Source organism: Ursus maritimus, unplaced genomic scaffold (genome assembly GCF_017311325.1).
Source record: "Ursus maritimus isolate PB19 unplaced genomic scaffold, ASM1731132v1 scaffold_26, whole genome shotgun sequence".
Classification (NCBI taxonomy): domain Eukaryota; kingdom Metazoa; phylum Chordata; class Mammalia; order Carnivora; family Ursidae; genus Ursus; species Ursus maritimus.
The window spans coordinates 22,406,522-22,425,526 of NW_024425119.1; the positions used below are offsets into that span (position 1 = coordinate 22,406,522).

Genomic DNA, 19,005 nt, shown 5'->3' on the forward strand with positions numbered 1-19,005 from the left:
TCCAGATTTATTTTGTAATTTCCTTCAAATTAACTTAAAATTTGAGTAATTTAAATTCCAAGTCTTTATTTTTCTTAGACTTTGTTATCTATCTCATATGTAAAAATCTTGTTTACAGAGCTAGCCTACAAAAGTCAATGTGGGCTACCTTTGCCTGATATTTCCAATGACTTCTCTGCTGCATCAAGCAGGAATGATAATTATCTAGTAAGTTATAAAGACAGTTAAGGTGAAATGACATGTTTTAAGTAAATTCAAAATTTTTCATATTTCATTTAATCTGAATTGCTTCAGATTCTAATGGTGACCAGAACGTATCAAAAAATAGTTCACCCTAATTCACATTTAGGATCATAAAGCCAATGCACCTATATATTTTTCAATGAAACATCGGGAATGTAGGAATCTACATGTTCAAAATGAAGGAAGAAAGTTTGCCTCTTCTATCTTACTTCCTTCACCCTCTTCACCCCCCTCTCCCACCACAATGCCCACCTCTGTTGGGATAGTCCTGTTACACATATACACATGTTTTGTACCACTGAGAACAGTAGCAGCTTTTAAGACAGTGAGGGAAAACATCCAGGTAGGGGAGAGAATGGAATGGCCAGCACGACCTCTAGGCATCCCTGGTCCTTTCTCTTCACAGCCCAGAGGGGACACTGCTGGTTGGGCCACAACCCCTAAGAAGCACCACAATGGTCCTTGCGTTGGCAACCTCAGCCGGACAGGAATGATTTTCTCTATTATCCAAGGTACCAAGAATAAAAGGCAAGTGGAAACTGTCTATTTTCTTATTGTTAGCCTCCTTCTAGGATAACAAAGAGAATTAAGTATAATTAATAGCCATGACACCAACACATGATTTTTTGGGAAAACATGAAGTCACTGGAAGAAGGGATTGAGATGAGGACCCTTTAAGAGTAAAATAGTACACCCATCCCTCACAAAAGAGATGGTAGAAGGGCAGGGAGGCAGGGGCAGAGGGGGCGGGAGGGATGAAAGGAAACAAGAAGAAAATGGAAGGCAAATATAAAAGATGCATCTATAGGGAGCTAAGCTCTGTGTTAGGCACTTTACGGAGTAGTCTAACTGCCTTGAGATGACTTTTTATGTCACACAAACCCCAGTCCCCGAACTCCAAATTTCTACCTTCCTCTTTGTCCTCTTAGATCCTACCTATTTTACATCATCCGTATCCTGAACGTAGCCTTAGACACAATAGAACCCTAATTCCCATCTGTATACGCCATACTAAAGTGTATTGAAAAGCAGGACTTCTGCCCATCTGTAACATTTAATGTCAGAACAGAAAGGCTTAATCACATATAAACTGCCTCTCTCCATTGTTGTTTTATTTCCCAATTGTTCATTAGCATGTGGGCCACAGGAGCGAACAAAGGTTTGACAAATGAATAGATCTGCCTATTATTTATAAGCATCTACTTATATATTAACTACAATAGAAATACCAAATTTTGGTCAGGGTGAGAGAAAAAGGTAACAACCTGCAGAATCCCAACAATATCATTATTCAATATTGCATTACAATTGCTGTTCAGAAGAGGTTCTGAGTGGAATAAATATGGGAAGTGAATTACTGCACTCCACTGAAAGGGAAAACCCTATCACATAATAACTGTAGTAATTGACTAAACTATTTATAAATGCTTAAGAGTAGGGCTGCTTTGGCAGTAGCTCATTTAAACAAAAAAGACATAGTTTTCAAAATCGGTACTAAATTTTCTTAGAGATGATAAGGAATCAAGAAGAACCTACTGATATGAAAATATCAAATTTCATCTTTGGCAAAAGATTTACCGTTTCACAATGTTGCCCCAAACGGCATATTCTGATTTTTTTTCCCAGACTTAATCTTGGCCTGGTGTGCCTCATTTTTATAGGACTTCTGAAACTAGAAATCGCCAGCATGGGGAGAGACCATTAAAGGCAGAGGTGTCTCCTATAAGCACAACATGTGACCGGGTAATATTGTCTGGATTAGCAGCTTTACAACCTTACTAAGCCCTGGAGCTACAATTATCTGGTTGCATTAAACTGAAATCACCTGAAAAACTTCACACTGAACAAACCCTTGGAAATGTCTAATCTGCCAGTTTACACTCAGAAGAGAAAGTGGAATGCAGTGGTTAAAGACAAGAAAACAAACTTTTCGACTAGGAAGTCTCCCCTTAGAGCCAGTATACGGTTCTAAATGTCTGAAGACATTTCTGCAATTTATGTTCATGTGATCTTTTAAACTTTTATTAAAAAGGAGATTTAACCTGACCATTCCCTTTCAAGCCGATGTCCCAAGTATATATGCTTGATGAGGGTAGAGAAGACATAAGGAGTAAAACTGCATTGCCACACAGGGAATACATAGCTCCAGATATGAGGCCTTATGCTAATTTTAGCAAAATGTATGTATCTTTTTATATACATAAAGTTATGGCACTCTATAAAGAGATTCTTAAATGTGACATATACTGAAATCCTATTTACTGCCTGACTATCCATTTTAAAATATAAAAATTTCAAGCAGTGGTTGTATTCATACTAAACTACCTCAAAAATTCTTTTTAGTTTATCTAAAGTGTTTTCTTTTTCTTCAATTTGTACGATACAGCTAAATCATAAGCCTAAAATTAAAATTCTGATTTTAGTGCAAGGCTACAGTTATTTAATGGCAGATCAAAGAAGCTGATGTTAGGCTTTAAATTGGGGGTCTCACTATTGTGCCTGCTGTAACACCTCACTTGCCACCGTTTGCTTCCTGTTCTTCACTTGTCAATATCGATGCTGAAAATCCATTGTGTTAGGTTGCAACCTAGTCTATAAAACCATATTCTCCAAAAGAACAACCAGTTTTCTGCACAAAGATGCACTGTCTGGTGATTCCACTATGCTGCATCTCAAAGTCAAATGCCAAGATTTCCAGATGATAAAATTAAATTCTTAAACATGTACAATTATGCTAATTCCTTATCTTACACATAACTGTTTTATTGGCCAAATTCCTACTTAGGTAGTAGTTTAGCCAGCCTTTTCCCTCCTCCAATAAAATCAGTAGACAAACAAATTTCACTTTCCATCCCAAACTAATGTCTAACTATATTATCTCAAGGCTGGCAAGACTGGCAGTTGAATTTCACTCCAGAACATCTACCCTTGGTGGCAAGTAGAAGAAATTCACATGTAAAACGATGCAATTCAACCAAGTGGTTGTTTCTATTGAGCAACATCTATGATGACGGTATTGCTTTTCATATTTATTCTACTTTTCCATGAAAATTAATATGCAATGTAAATTTTCAACTTGAGATACTTAGTACTGTACGGATTTTTCTTAATGGCACAATTTTAAAAACAATGCATAATTCAAGTATTCACTGAGAATAGATTACTAAATCTCTTTTCTACGGCTGGAGTTTCAGTGAAGTGTAATTGTTTATGTGTGGGGCCATGAAATAGGAAGATTGATTAGATGTACTCTGAATTCCCTCCCCCATTTTTTACAAATTTGTAACAGTAGAGAATTCCTAAGCATGCCTGGACGTCATTGTAAAGAACTTAAGGTTCGTAGTTAAGCTTTCCCTTATTTATAACTAAGCCATATAATTTTGCAATTAAAAATAAAGTGTAATACCAGGGTAGACCAATACAACTAAAACAACAAGATATTCTCCTACTAGTCAAATAAATGTAGATTAGGGCACAACTTAAAATACCTTCGATAGAGATAATTAGATTTTAAATACATGAGTGTCTTTGCCTGATTTCATTACAAAACACTCTTTGTTCCTATGTTATGATTTAAAATTTCTTTCAATGAAAATTTAAGATACAGAACACTTTTTCAAAATAAGAACAAAGTTTAAGACAATTAAAAACAATCCTTCGCTCTGTTCCTGTCTACGATTATGGCAGGAGGGTCGCATAAATCACAACGAAGGTTCACATCCAGAGATGATCTAAAATGAAACTCAAAAGAAAAACAAAAGCCATCCTCTGTTTCTACTACTGCTGTACAAGGTGTGCGGTGAGGATCAAAGCTTCACTCATAGTCCGCATGCAGCATTCAGATGACCGAAGGTACCTCTGGAGAAGACATTGCAAAAAATTTACTTCGCTTGCAGTCTCCACGGAATATTCAAGCTTGTTAGGCTGCCATTCAGAAACTGTGCAGTTAAGATCTACAGCATGGAGGTCTGGCAAACGGCAAGGTTACATTTGTAGGACATCAATATTCTTGATTTCCCTTCAACTTATGTTTCCAAAATACAGTAAGTACTGGATGATTCATGAAAATTAATCAGCTACTAAAATTTCTGGCTGTTATTAAAGCCACTGGAAATAAAGTAAGCTTTCTTACTACATACAGTCTTAATTTTTTAATGAATTGAGGCACTTGGAAAGAGAAGAAAATAATATGAAGAAGACCGGAAGAATTTGTTAAAATCATTTGTCACTATCCAGCTCTGTGAACCAAAATAATTCGCTACTGTCAAGACTGCAAATTTTTCTTTGGGCCAGTCAACTGACCAGCAAAAGTTACTTTGTCTATGTTGTCAAGTTTTGAAAAGAACCTCAAAGATTTGCACAGAAAAAATAAATATAAAGATGGGAAGAGTATTAATAAAATTTGAAAACCTTAAACTGAACTAATTGATTTAGAGCTCTATATTGGTTAGAAGCTACTTTCTGACAGAGGAGTGGAGAAAAATGTTTAACCTGGTTATGGCTATAAATACTGCATCTCCTCTAAATTAAATCAATTTTCTTGATGAAACTAATTTCTTGCCTGAAAGGTATTAAAACACTTTCAGGTTTTGCTACAGTTCTGCACATTCCTCCACTGAAGCAAACAGTCAGTGCCTGTGTCATGATATGCAAACTGTGTTTACAAAAAAACGAAGGCATTCTGAAAGCACTGGATGATGTAAAATAGACTAATTTTCAACTTTCTAGATCGACCTGATCTCCAGTCCCACGGAGCTACACAAATCCAGCTTGTTTCCTCTCCTATACCATCCTATTCTACTGCAAACGTGTACCTACAGTAATAACCAAAGCACTGAAAATTAAAACTGCAATGAGATATCACTTTCCTATCCAACTGATACAATTTTAAAGGAAGATGATACCCAGTGCTAATAGCTGGGGAGAAAACAAATCCTCATATATATTTAGTGAGAGTGTAAATTTATACACTTCCGAACGGCAATTTGGCAATATGTGTGGAAATTCTAAATGTGCATGATTTTCAGCCCAGCAATCCCACTTCTAGTAATTTATCCTATCTAAATAATCACTTACATGTGCAAAGATACATGCATAAAAATACTAATTTGTAGCATCATTTGCCAAAGTAAATAATGGAAAACAGCCCTAATGTCCATCAACAGGGAATTAAGATTATGACACCATTTTAAGTGGGGGGAAAAGGTGTCTTCATACATAGCAAGAGGATATAAGGCAAAACGTTAATGTCTATCTCTGGGAAAAGGTGGTTGTGGAGGCTTTCGCTTTCTCCTTACAATTCTATTGCTTTGAATATTTTTTACAAGTTTTTTTTTTCTTTTATAATCAGAAAAAAAGGAACAAAAAGAAAATATATATGTATAGCCCTGTGAACTTGGAACTCCAGATCCTTTACTTATGTATCATGAAACATATAGTATTTAAACACATGATTTACTAGAGACATGTTTAAAGGTTTTAACAACCAAAGCTGTATTTCTCTATTTCCAGCCTATAAATAATCCCTAATATTTCCTTTGTTTCATAGAATTTATAATGTTTTCTATATAAAATGGATTTTTCTGAAAATCATGAATACATAAAAATATTCTACTTTAAGGTAATAACAGAAATTTCTCTTATATTTATTTTAACTATAACCAAAATATTAAAAGTAGGGAATGCTCAAGAGTACACTATCTATTAATTCAAAGAGAAAAAAAAACCCACTAAAACTGCTATTACAAATACGAAGTGATCTATTTTAATTTGTCCTATATTTATAAATTTAACTTTTTATTTTCTATGAAGGATACTTTTCATACTACCAGTCCATGTAACAAGCATTACTCTTTATGTATTGTTTGGATATAAAATTTAAATAAAGTCATTCTAAAAATCCTAAGTTGCCTTATAGAATAGCAGTGTTATAGAATGATTTAATTGACTAACCACTTATCAAAAGAAAACAGGATTTTTCATTAGCTATGCTATGCATATGATTATGTACTTTTAAATTATATCTGTAATTATTACTATAACCATATATACTGAAAGTCCCTTAACACAACCCCAGAAGGTAGGTCCCAGTTTTAAATTAATGATGGATTTTCCTTCTTTTCTTTTTTTTTTTTTTTTAAGAGCTTGAGAGAGAGAGCACAAGCAGGGGAAAGGGGCAGAGGGAGAAGAAGACTCCCTGCTGAGCAGGGAACCCAATGCAGGACTCGATCCCAGGACCCTGGGATCATGACCCAGGCTGAAGGCAGATGCTTAACCAACTGAGTTACCCAGGCATCCTGGATTTTCTATCTAACTACAGTTGGAACTTCAACTTGACCAGAAATATTCTTAACGTTGAAATAGTCAAAAATAACCACCATGACTTTTTTCCTATTCATGATCTACATATCTCTTATATGATGGTTCTAGAGTTAATCCGAGCTCAAGTTATTTAATTGATCAGTTTGTAAACTGGCCAAAGTGATCGCCTATTATGTTAGGAAGATTTAAATTGTGAATGTAGGCACGTTGGCATAAAGGCTGGTGGTTTTATATCAATCGCTGTTTCCCATATTTGGAGGGGGGAGAAGGGAAGTAAAATGCTTATTGCATCGAATTTCTCTAACCTTGAGTCTATATGGTCTGCCATATAATTTAGAGTAGATCTGGCTGGAAGACCCTAAACAAAGTCCAGGAGTGACTTGCTACACCCTAAATAAAGATGGCTTCCCATGGGTTGGTCTGAGACATGTGGATAGTAATAGAATCCAAAGATGCGTAGAAAGCAAATGGAAGCAGCTTCATATTCTGCTGACTTCCTCTGACTTTATACTCCCACTGGCCTTCCCTCTACCCCCTCTTGTCATCCCAGGGCCTAGTCACAAGCTGCACAAGTTCCAGTGCCTGGAATATTCTTCTCCCCATTCTTCACACAGGCAGGGTAGAAGAGAAAGGTTAAACAATTGGGCACTGGAACAGATCCCTAGGTTGCAATTTTCCCAGCGCTGATTTTCCTTCTGCAAACTGTGATGAATAATAGTGTTATCCTCTCAGGATATTTAGAAGGATTAAATAAATTGACACAGGTCAAAAAACTATCATAGTGCCCGGGGCAGAGAAAGGAATCAATAGATTAGGCTATTACCATTACTATTATCATTTATATTCTTCATGTAGTTATGTCTAACTCATGTTTCAGGGAAGCCTTCTCCAAATATCCCAGTTAGGTCAAATCCTCCCGTCAGAAGGCTCACCAGTGTTTACTATTCTTTTTTAGCATTCATCACGGTCACATTTTTACATTGCTTTGTGTAATTGTTTAATACTAATTTCTCTTATCACTACACTATGAGTTCCATGGAGGCTAAGAACATGATTAGTGTTTTGGGAGCATTTTGTTTGTGTTTGTTTTGACTTTTTCCTCAAATTCCAGCATGAGTACCTAGCACATGATAGGACTCCAATAAATATTAGCAAATGAGTTAGTGCATTAGTTAATGAATACAGAACCCAGGAAATAGAAAACAATTTTTTAAAAAGAAAAAAAAAAAAAAAACAGGGGCCCCTGGGTGGCACTGTCAGTTATGCTTCTGACTCTTAGTTTCAGCTCAGGTTGTGATATCAGGATTGTTGAGATTGAGCCCCGAGTCAGGCTCCCAGCTCAGTGCGAAGTCTGCTTAAAACTCTCTCTCCCTCTCCCTTTGCCCCCCCTGCCCACTTTGTGAGAGCACTCTCTCTCAAATAAATAAATCTTAAAATCTCTCTCTTTCAAGTAAATAAATAAATCTTTATATGTAAACAAACAAGCAAACAAATAAACAGAAAATAAAAACCCAAAGGCAACGTGTTCAAGAAATTTAGAAACAAAGACAGCTTGATTTGCCTGAGACTGAGCTGGAGAAGCTAATTCAATCTGCAGATAACTTGATCTTAGATTTTCCTCTATATCCTGGGCACCCTAACACAAATAGGCAGACAGGGTAACACACTTGGTCCATTAAAATTTGAGTTGGGGCCTTAGCCAGCCTGGAGTTGCGGAGGAAGAACTGAAAGTGTGTATGTACACACACAAACGTGTGTATCATATGGCCCACATCTAAAATTCATTTATGTGAAGCTTGGCTAATTTTTAACAAGATTTAAAACCCAAACAGCAACAGCAACAAAATTTGGCTAAGTAAGCACATAAATGAAAGAGCCGTAACACAGGTAAAATACAGAGCAGCTAAGGAAAAAATATATGTGAATAGTGAAGTCAAATTTAATAAATAAGGAGATAAACAGTAAGGAAAATGTTCTTTAGTGACAGATAAGGGAAAATACCCATTTTTTGTATTTTTGTATTAACCTGTAAACAACCCCCTTCTACTTATTCAAAAGAGAAAATGGTTTCAAGGCAGAATCATATATGCAGCAAGTATTTTGTGTTTATCAGTTCATCTGCTAAGCACTAATATCATTGGATAGCATCAAATTACCATTTCAGATTTGGGCCAACTCGAGTCTTTGGCCATGAAATCTATGCCTGCAACCTTACAAAACTGGTGTGCGTACATTTAAAATTTTGGTATTAGTCCTGTTGAACCTTATAGTCTAATAATATTTTCTCATAAAATTTTTATAGTTGTCATACCACATTGACTATTAAAAATTGCTTATTTCAATTTTTTGGATATTATTTTTCTTGTTGGCTCCTCAAGTTATTTATAAACCCTGATTTTTTTTTAAAGAGTGTTTGAAGTAAAGTATCTTATGACAGTCATATCAGTCATTGTCAGTCATATATAACTCAATGTTTCAAACTAAAAAAAAAAAAAAGCTCAAGGAAATTAAAATAATAATTTCATTCTGATGATTATCAACCTAGCATCATACCACCTGAGTGAAACTGCAAGAGACTAAGAGCCAGGAATACATTCTCATGTTATCAACTTTTTTTTAATTCTGAAATTTTGGCTCTTTTTGCCTCAGTTCCTCCATATTATAAACACTGACATGTTGGCAGCTAACCAAGTAATGATTGGAAAGTGCTTAAAGCTTAAATATTCTTGGAAGAGAAGTAGTGTACAGGTGCAAAGTAAAAGAAATTTTTTAAATGTTTCCCACAAATTGAGGGAAAAAATCACAAAATTCTCAGGCCATGTTTACAAAAGTATAAAGTGTTCCAACATCTCTATAATTGCAGGGAAATGGGCTTGCCTGAGGTTGAATCATCTCACTTATTTATTATTATATACCCCCAAATATTTCCAAAAAGCTTTGAGACAGCCTATAATGAAATACAAAGCAAAAAATCTATAGGTAAACGATAAAGGAAGAGAGGATTTATGAAATAGCCACACCAAAACCTTAGAGAAGCTTTAGCCACTGGTAATTGAAAAATACAAGGTTTCCACCAATCCATGCAAAGGAGAAATATGATGGCATATAAGGATTGAATTAAAAAATAAATAAACAAAAGCATGCCCGTTCCTCAGGAAAAGAGAAATATACCAGCCCTCAAGCAACAAGAGTGATTTATTTTTGAAGATGTCAAAGAAGGTGCAGTCATTTGAACAACGACAACAAAAAATTAAAATAAAAATTAACTGTGTCTCCAGTGTGCCAGGCACTGTGCCAGGAGGTAGAAACACCCAGGGGAGAGAAAAGTCCTGGTCTCTATTGAGAACTCACAGTTTAGGAAGGGAGATGAACATTAATCAACAAATCACAAAGATGTAATTCCAGACTAGGATAGTACTGGTGGAAAGGAACATAGTATGAGGAAGGAAACAAGTAACCACAGCTAGACTGCAGATCGAGGGGCAGCTCCTTGAAGAACTGATGCTCAAATGAAATCTGTTTGATGATGAAGAGTTCACTCAGAAAAGGATGAGTCTGGTTAAAAAGCATTTGAGAAGAGAGGGGAGTGTGTGCTAAGGCCCGGGGTCAGGAGAGAGCTTGGGGCCCTTGGGGATCAGAAGAAAAGATCAGAGCGTTGAAGCACAGAGCATTCTAAGATAAGGCGGGACAAGTTCTGTGGGAGCCACGGAAGCTGAGCCTGTGCGAACTTTAGTCTTTACCCAAAAGCAATAAGGAGCTCCTGATGGCGAGTCAAAAACAAACAAACAAACAAATACTAAAGCCAGAGATATTTTCTACAAAACCATTTCTCATACTGTCTTTTAAAGTTTAGGGATGTGGGAGAAGTCTTTCTGGGGCTTATTGTTCAAGACAAAGTTTTACTGAACTTCACAGAAAATAAATGTTTGAGAAGGAATTGTGTTGTTAAACCTCAGGAGAAATAGCAAGAACAGAATTTTCTGGAAGCGCATTTGGGGAAACTTGAACCAAGGGCTTGTAGAAGAGAGCCTGTCTTTGGCATGTGGTGATTTTCCTTTGGAGAACAAATTCTTAGAGTGGCTCCCCTAAAAGCAAACTCAAGGAGTCAGTGTTTCTGAGATAAACACACTGTAGCCTTCAGGGAGGTAAGGACACAAAAATTGGAACCCACTGATTTGCCCTATTAGATGGAAAAAATAGGAAGTTATTTTCTCTTTTCTTTTTCCTTTCTTTTCTTTTTTTTTCCCTTTCTGGCCCACATTCTCACCCGCTTTTCTTCATGGACATCTTTTGATTGTAGCTTCTTTGTTGTGTTCTCTCTCTCTCTCTCTCTCCCTCTCTCTGTCAATCTGTACAGCACATTTCTTTCAAACTTGATTAAGTCTGCTTATTTATGTTTTTCAGAATATTTTGTTCTATGTGAATATATGACAGTCACAATGGAAATGATGAAGAAGATCTTTTTATTTAAATGGCTGAAGGAAGGTGGTAAAGGCTAAGAAATTGCACAATAGTGACCATTCATGAGGCCGGTTGTTAAAAACATGTCCCTTTAGTAGAAAAGATGCCAAAGAATGGCTTGCATGGCTGCATTGGTACATCATGCCTATGCCATTGATCATCTCTCTGGGCTGACAATATTTGTCCCAAAGCAATAATTTCACACTTAGCCATCACATTACCCAGCACGGAATATTGCTTAGTAAATGCTTGGTCTTGAATGAACTGTTTTCTCTGTAATGGGGAGGGGACAGCGAATACAAAGATGTCTTTCATAGGCTTGTACTTGCCCTAAAAACCAAACGCCTTCCCACTTGAATGTTCCACTGAGCAACCACTGGTTTCAGCCTTTGATTTGTAAGGTTGGTAAGGATTTCCCCATTCATTAAGAGTCAATATTGACAAGCAAGATTTATCTTATATATCTATAGAGAAATAGGGTCAAAACAGCAATACAGGTATGTAAGTGATGCCTACATAACATAAGCCCCTGTTCAAAAAGAAAATCATACCTGTTTTAGACCTTTCAGGAACAGGTTTCAGTGTTGCTTCTTTTTTTCTAATCTTACATCTAATCAGACAGCAGCCTGTAACTTTTCTCATCATTACATATGGCCATTTACAGTTGACAACAACTTTACTCATCATTACATATGGCCATTTACAGTTGACAGCTGTCAACCAGGCAAGTTCACATACGTTGCTTCACAATCACATGGCATGGCAAAAAGTGGGGTGAGAACCCAGGCCAACATGCCATTGATCAGCCTCAGATGAACCACCGCAGCTGGAAACCACCTCACTGAAATAAAGCAGATCCCACACTTGTACATTTCACCCCTGTCTCTCACCATTAAAAACTACCACCACATTCAAATTAAATGGTCTTTTACTTCACTTAGTACTCATAGAGCACTTTTGTTCTGGTACTTACTTCTGATACTAGTGCTTTTCTGCCCTTTCTATTCAAGTTGATTTCCTACAGAAAAAAAAAAAAAAAAAAAAAGGGAGGGGAAATGGTATTGTGGTATTTAGACCACAAGGAAATCCTGCTCCTTAAGATAGAGAAGTAGGTATATCTCTACTTTAAGCTTGGCCATGCACTGCCTTTAAGTTCAGTGAATGAGAGACCACAGGAGTTAGGAAACAATAGTTATATCACAAAGACATAAGACTTCAGAAATCTATCTAAAATGCCTATTTTCAAAGGCATCTCTAGTTTGAAGTACAGTAGAATAAAGTTGCTGCCAGTACCAAGAACTGAAAGTTGGAAGGCTGTGATGGTCGAGTTTTGTTCTGCGTGTGTGTGTGTGTGTGTGTGTGTGCGCGTGCACGTGTGTGCACAAATGAACGTACGAGGCAGCATCTTCCCCAGTGTCATTTGTTCACCTCGCACATTTTACATCATTATTGCAGTATTTACGCCTACCTATTCCAAGCAGGTTTTATGAAAGGGATTTTAGCCAAGACACAAATCACTTGCCATTAGTGATTTCTAACCTTTATTACCCCAGCAAGAGATAGGGAACTTTTGAGACACAGTCTAAACATGTCAAAAGGTTGGTTTTCCATTAATACCAGCAGGAGTAGAAAATGACACTGCAGTTGTCCTTGGAACAGAGAAGCTGACAGATTTGCTGAAAGGTTCAGCCATTGTAGGACTTTGTTAAAAACCTAAAGGCAGCAGCATTTCTCTTTGAAGTTCTGAAACATCTTGGAATTCAAAAAGCTCAACAAAGAATAACATGGACAATTGAGTTTTTCAAAATTCATTTTAATTTAGCTTTTAAAATATTATGCCTAGTCATTTAGGGTGTCAAATCATTCAAAGGTACAAAGTAAGTTCATTAAGAATTATCACCGAAGGCACCCAAATAGATTTCCAATTCAAAGGATGTATGCCAAGGTCTAATACGTTTAATTTAAATGCTTTACCTTTCCCCTGGGCATTTCCAACAATTCTTATTGAAAGGCACTTAAGAGAGGGAGGCCCACAGTTCTGAGTATTGTACACTGGCTCTCAAACTGAAGGCCTTTTCCATTCAGAATGTGAAAAATCAGATTCCAGATCACTTGTCCTTTATAATTCCTGTAATCTTTTCTAGTTAAAATTAATATGAGCATTACAGTAAAAACCAACATGCAGGACTAAATTTCCTGGATGTTGGCAGCTATATTATTCTGTATTGGAATACTCAAAAGAGAACTATATAGTGTTTGGGTAGCAGCAACAGGCTGAGTGAATCAGCTGAGACTAACACAGAAACTCACTTCTACAAGATTTGTATAGTTAAACACACTGTACTTTTTCAACATAAATAACAGGTCTCAATTATTATTCCTATAAATCTGATATTTAGGAAATTAACTTGGTTTATTCTTATCCTGATTCCTTATGTGGCTGATAATTTTTTTAATGTTTGTCTGATTAACTGCCCAAAAGCATGCTAAAGTTGAACAACAGTAATTTCAAAATGTATGTCAGAGATGTGACTTAGAATGCCAGGTTCTTCTACTCCCTCACTCAATATTTAGCTGCCCTCCTTGAACGCCCCCCCCCCCGAGAATAAATAAATAAATAAACAAATAAATAAATAAGTACTTTGCACATTTAATAAAATGTCATAAAATAACTATCACTTACTGCTTTGTCTCTTTGGTCTGACAATCTACATTATACCCTAAATCTAAATTTGATTGAAAGTTCCAGGCTTCCTTAAGGAGACAGCCCAGTCCTTACTGAACTGGGATGGTCAGATACTCAGAAAAGGAATGAACAAGGCATATATTCTATTGTATCATAAACCCAATCATTGAAAGAAGTAGTGCTTAAAAAAAGGTGTGATTTTTATTTAATTTGCCAATTTAAGTTTAGTATTTGTTTTTCATTCTACAAATCTCATTCATTTTTGCCTTTGCCAACATTACCAAATGAACACATCTCAACAGTGAGGAAAGGAGGTAAAGAAAAGAAAATATTGCCTATACACTCATATAAAAATGAACACATTCCCTAGAAAACAGACTCATTTCTCTCATTCCATAGAGGGAAAAAAATGGCTATAGCAAACATTTCAATTGTATCCGCTCTACGGAAAATTTTAGAAAGACAATGAAACAAGTTAATTTTCAATGCCAGGCTTATAAGAATAATAGCAAAGACCTATGATATCCTCCTTCTAGTATCTATGCCAAAAACAGTTGCTGTTACAATTTGCCACACTTGCCTTAGTTTTTACATAGAGAATGTGTTTGGTTTCACAGGTAATTGGTAGCCTTGAGCACATGTAACTTACAATCACTGAATGAAAAGATTTGCTTTGGTGAATTAAAATGGAACAATTTCTCCAAAATAAAGGGAAAAGGGCAAAAAAAAAAAGTTAAGGGGATTAATAGGCAAGTGTTTCATCTATTTTTGCATTTAATTTGATGTTATGAAAGCTTTAGGCATCTAAAAATATACCCCTTTTATTCTTGTAAGTCTGCAAGATTTGGCTTTTGGAAGAGAAACAGTTTAGGTGGGGGAGGGAATTGTTGAATTCTGTATCTATGTTTAAAAAAGGGGGGGGGTTGACCATAACCCGAGGCCCTAGCTCCTGCAGAGTGCCTGTTGTTATGAAAGCAAGGTGCTCCACACGATCTAATCATAGCACTAAACCTTGTTACAAGCCCTTTTACAGCTCCAATATCTGGGTTACATGGAAACACGCTGGAGAGCCTCCTTGTACTATGAAATAAATGTCATTCTGACTGGCATCCTCTCTTCCAGCAAGTAATTTCCCTCCGCTGATAAATCGATACAGCAAAAACAAATGAGAGCACACAATGGGCACAGTGAGGATTACATTTTTATTCATTTCAGAGCCCCTGCAGCCAAGTTTTTTAAGTACAATAGCAGAAAATGATGCACTTGAGCTAGGAAACAAGAGAGATACATAGAGACATTGAGATAAGAAAAGAAAGACAAAAAAGGAAGAAAGGAAAGAAATAAGAACAAAGAGAAAGCCAAGAGACAGGAGGCAAATGTGTCCCTATCAAACAGTTCAGACACAAACTTCTGTTTGAGAGTAAGATTATTATTTGAATTCTTGTCCAGCTCCTCATAGATATGATCAGAGAAACACATGTACATCTTCTTTTTTACTTCCTTATTGCAGATAATTTGAAAAGGATCTAAGATCTGACTTTTTTCTTTGATTGATTAATTATTGATATCAACATAGGACCCACACGTGACAACTTATCTACAAAACCAACAACTAGAAATGGTAGAAAAGACACAATCGATCTTTATTCATCTCTGGAAGTCCCCTCAAGTCATTTATGTTTTTCATCGTCTTTAAGGCAAAGATGGAAAGGGCAAAACAAAAGAGAAGCAAGAACACAGCGACTATTCACAAGAGTGATGAAAAATTCCCATGCAGATATCTTTTAAGATCGATTTTATTAAGTCCCAAAATAACTGAATGGGTTTTATGTAAAAGGGATATGGTGCATATTTTAAAGTGAAAATTTTAAGACATTTTGTCTTCGGAAGGCAAAATAGAAAAGACTATTTCATGAAAGCTAGAAAACCCCACATTTCCTGTGAAGAAATAGTATTATATTTTCTGTTATTTACTGTGGCATTCAACTCTTCTGAAGGAAACGGAACTAACAATGAGAGAATTATAAAGTCTTATTAATAAGGCTTTATAGATGATATGCTATTGTCAGCCTCAAACTAAAAATTTGGGGGCAAGTTACTCAACTAGCTGTGTCTTCATTTTTAAATCTATAAAAATAAGGACGATGATAATTGTAACTACCTCAGGGTTTTTGAGAGAATTAAGTGAGTATAAGCAAAATGTTTAGAACACTTCCTGATTCAGAGTAAGTGTGTCCATCATCAGCGTCATCATCCTTTGCTTCTCAAGCTACAGTTACTTATTTGGGTCCCACCAACGATTTCCGTCTTGCCTACAGGGTACCAACGTACTCACACATCATCTTGATGTCACTGCACAATACTGAACTCGATGGACTAACGGTCTCCTCTGGCCACAGTTCTTAAATATTCTTTTGTGATATCTCAGAGTCAATATATTCCCTTTGAAGAACAAGTTAGAAAATGTATCACTATATCCAATCCGTAAGTACTGTTTTAATTTTCTCTTTAACTACTAAAGTCTAGAAGACAGTGTGTACGTTTTTCCTCATGACCTGAGCCAAAATTGGCAGTTGGATGCTTAACCCACTGAGCCACCCGGGCACCCCTCCAATGATAATTCTAAGTCAGTGTTTAATATATTATATTCTTAATGCTATTTATGACCTTTCTCCTTTGGGCTTTAATATGATTATTCTTTATAGTTGTAAGAGTTTGGATTAGTATATGTTTATAACTCCTTAGTCATTCATCACTATATGCCATTGGTTCATCCATTTTACTTCTTCAGAACTAAGAAATAGAGGAATAGCTCATACTGGTTCTTTGTCTGTACTACAGACTTTGGTAATGAATGAAAAGAAACAAGAAAATAACACAAGGCATAAGGAATACTGGTGGGTCCTCCTGGCCTTTGCCATCCACTCATTCTCGCATCATCAATAAATAAGAGTGGGTTAAGCCTAAATCAGTGTCTCTTAGTATTTTCTTCACTATCGTCTTCCCCAATGAACATTTTTATAAATTTGTCCCTAATAGCCCACCCATGAAATTTTAATACACCAGATATATTGTATATGTATTATATATATGTTTTTTATAAGAAGGATAAGCCTTTTTTCCTCTCAAGACCAATTTTTACACCTTTATGGCAATATCACCTTTTGAGAATGCATGGGCTAATTCTTGATAGGAAAACAAACAGCTTTCCACTTAGCACCTTGGGTCCAACATAACTAGAGAAGATGAGTTGGAATTCAGTTATAGTTGTGTGCTTGTGTTCTGTTTTATTTTTAGCCAACCATTAAGTACTAATCCATGGCTGTATAATTTATCTTACCCTAAATCCAAAACAGTACTTTGAGGGTGGAAGATATAGAGTAGCTTGTGAAAGATGCCCAAGAAGCTACAAAGCAGTTTAAGGACAAGAAGTAAGAGGGGATGAAGAGGAAAGAGGAATTCTTTCTAATTAAAGCAGTTAGGGAATTAGGTAGGTGGAATGTAATTATCTACATTGGAGTTTGGCCAGGCTTCTGGGTTCTTTTGAGAAAGAAAGAAAAAAAAAAAAAAAAAAGCTCTGTGATCTTTAATGAATAGAGAGGTAGGTCCAAGTTGAACATCTCATCCAAAAAAATGGAATAAGATTTCTAAGTCCTTCTTTCCCGGAACAGAAGTGGCATTCTCCTTTAAGGAATTTGAAGCTACTTCTAAGTCCCTCACTTCCATTTGAAATAATTGTTTCATAAAGCAATAACCTTTGGAAATGGGAGCATTGGAGAAGACAATGACATAGCTCCAGCAATCAATGAAAGAAGAGGCACGATATACAGCTCATAAGAGTCAAATCTGTGGCATTTTGAAATATAAGCTTTTAAGTCACACCAACACATATCTAAAACTGAACAAGTCACTTTACGTTTCTTGGTTACCTGGAGAAGTAATTCATAAAACAGGTTAGTTTTGCTCAAAGTGTACAGACCTTCCCCAATGACTGGGCCGCCAAGGCAGTGTAATGAAAACTGATAACTTTGCCAACTCAGGAAGCCAGAGATGTGTGCCCCATAAATGTAAGCAGACATTATATCCTTCATAATCAGGGTAGAATGAAGATGTGAACTGAATAAATGCTGGAGAAAAATCATAGCTTCTATTAGATGCAAAGATTGAAGTGTTAGACACCTTTAAGCTCAGCTTTCATTTAATTTACCGCTTTCCTTTCTGTAGTCTGAAGGGAGTGAAAAATTCTTCTCTCTAATTTTTTCCCCTTTCATGACTTGACCACGAAGATGAAATCGGGGTACTTTAATTACCATTCAGAGCCAAAGGCTTGCCCTTTGATATGGAAATCCCACTTCTGCGACCGCCTTTTCCCGGCCCCTTCTCCTTCCAGTTGCCCAACAGAATTTTAAGTAGCTTTGTCACCAGCTGATAGTGAAAGCTAACTGTAGCTCTTTCCTGTTAAGTTCTGTTTTAAGTTACACTATGTTTCTTTCACCAAACTGGAAGAGCTGAAAGCAAGAAAAGAGGGGGAGGGAGGGAGGGGGGAAAGAGATAGAGAGAGGGAGACAGGGAGGGAGAGAGAGAGGGAATATGAATGAGAATATGACCGACTCTATCCATTAGAGTTGCTGAATTAGAGTTTCTACCCTGTCAGCATGAAGTGTGGCCCATCCTGCACAAAGCCTCTCACTTTAAACACACACACACAGAGCACAAACCGATGAAAGCTGCCACGTACAGTTACCCCGTTATTGTCATCTGCCTGCTGCATGACTCCAGGCTTTGCTATAATTATTAATTGCACTTGTCAACTGTCATTAATTCCTCTTTAGCATCCCTGTCTTTGAGTAATTAGACAGAACAGCCTCACTGAGCTCATTGTTTAGAGTCCCTTGAAAGAGCCCACTGGGCTTTCTGCAGAGAAAACCATCAGGAATACAATAGAGCACTTCTCAGTTAACCCTTTGGAAGTATGAATGGAAGAGAAATTGCTTTCACAGGTTTGGGTGGCCTGCTTTACTGTGTGGGTACATAAAATCACTGTCAGCTACCTTGTACCTGGAATCACATTTTAAATGTGTCTTTCCTGCAGAGAAGAGGTATTCAAGTTAATTGAAAAGTCAGAAAAAGTCTTTGGGAAAACAAAATTTCCAAACTAGCATCATCAAATTTTTAATCATTTCCTCACTTGATCTTATGCTTTCTATGTTGGAGAAGCCACATTCTTCAGAAATATTTCCCTACATTGATTATATGCCATTTACATATACTATATATATATATATATATATATA

General features: G+C 36.4%; 1 protein-coding gene across 6 annotated transcripts in view; it reads right to left on the reverse strand.

The window, feature by feature from the left end:
- The window catches only part of SOX5 (SRY-box transcription factor 5), a 957,215-nt gene that overhangs the window by 659,185 nt on the left and 279,025 nt on the right, over positions 1–19,005 (reverse strand). The window lies entirely within an intron of this gene.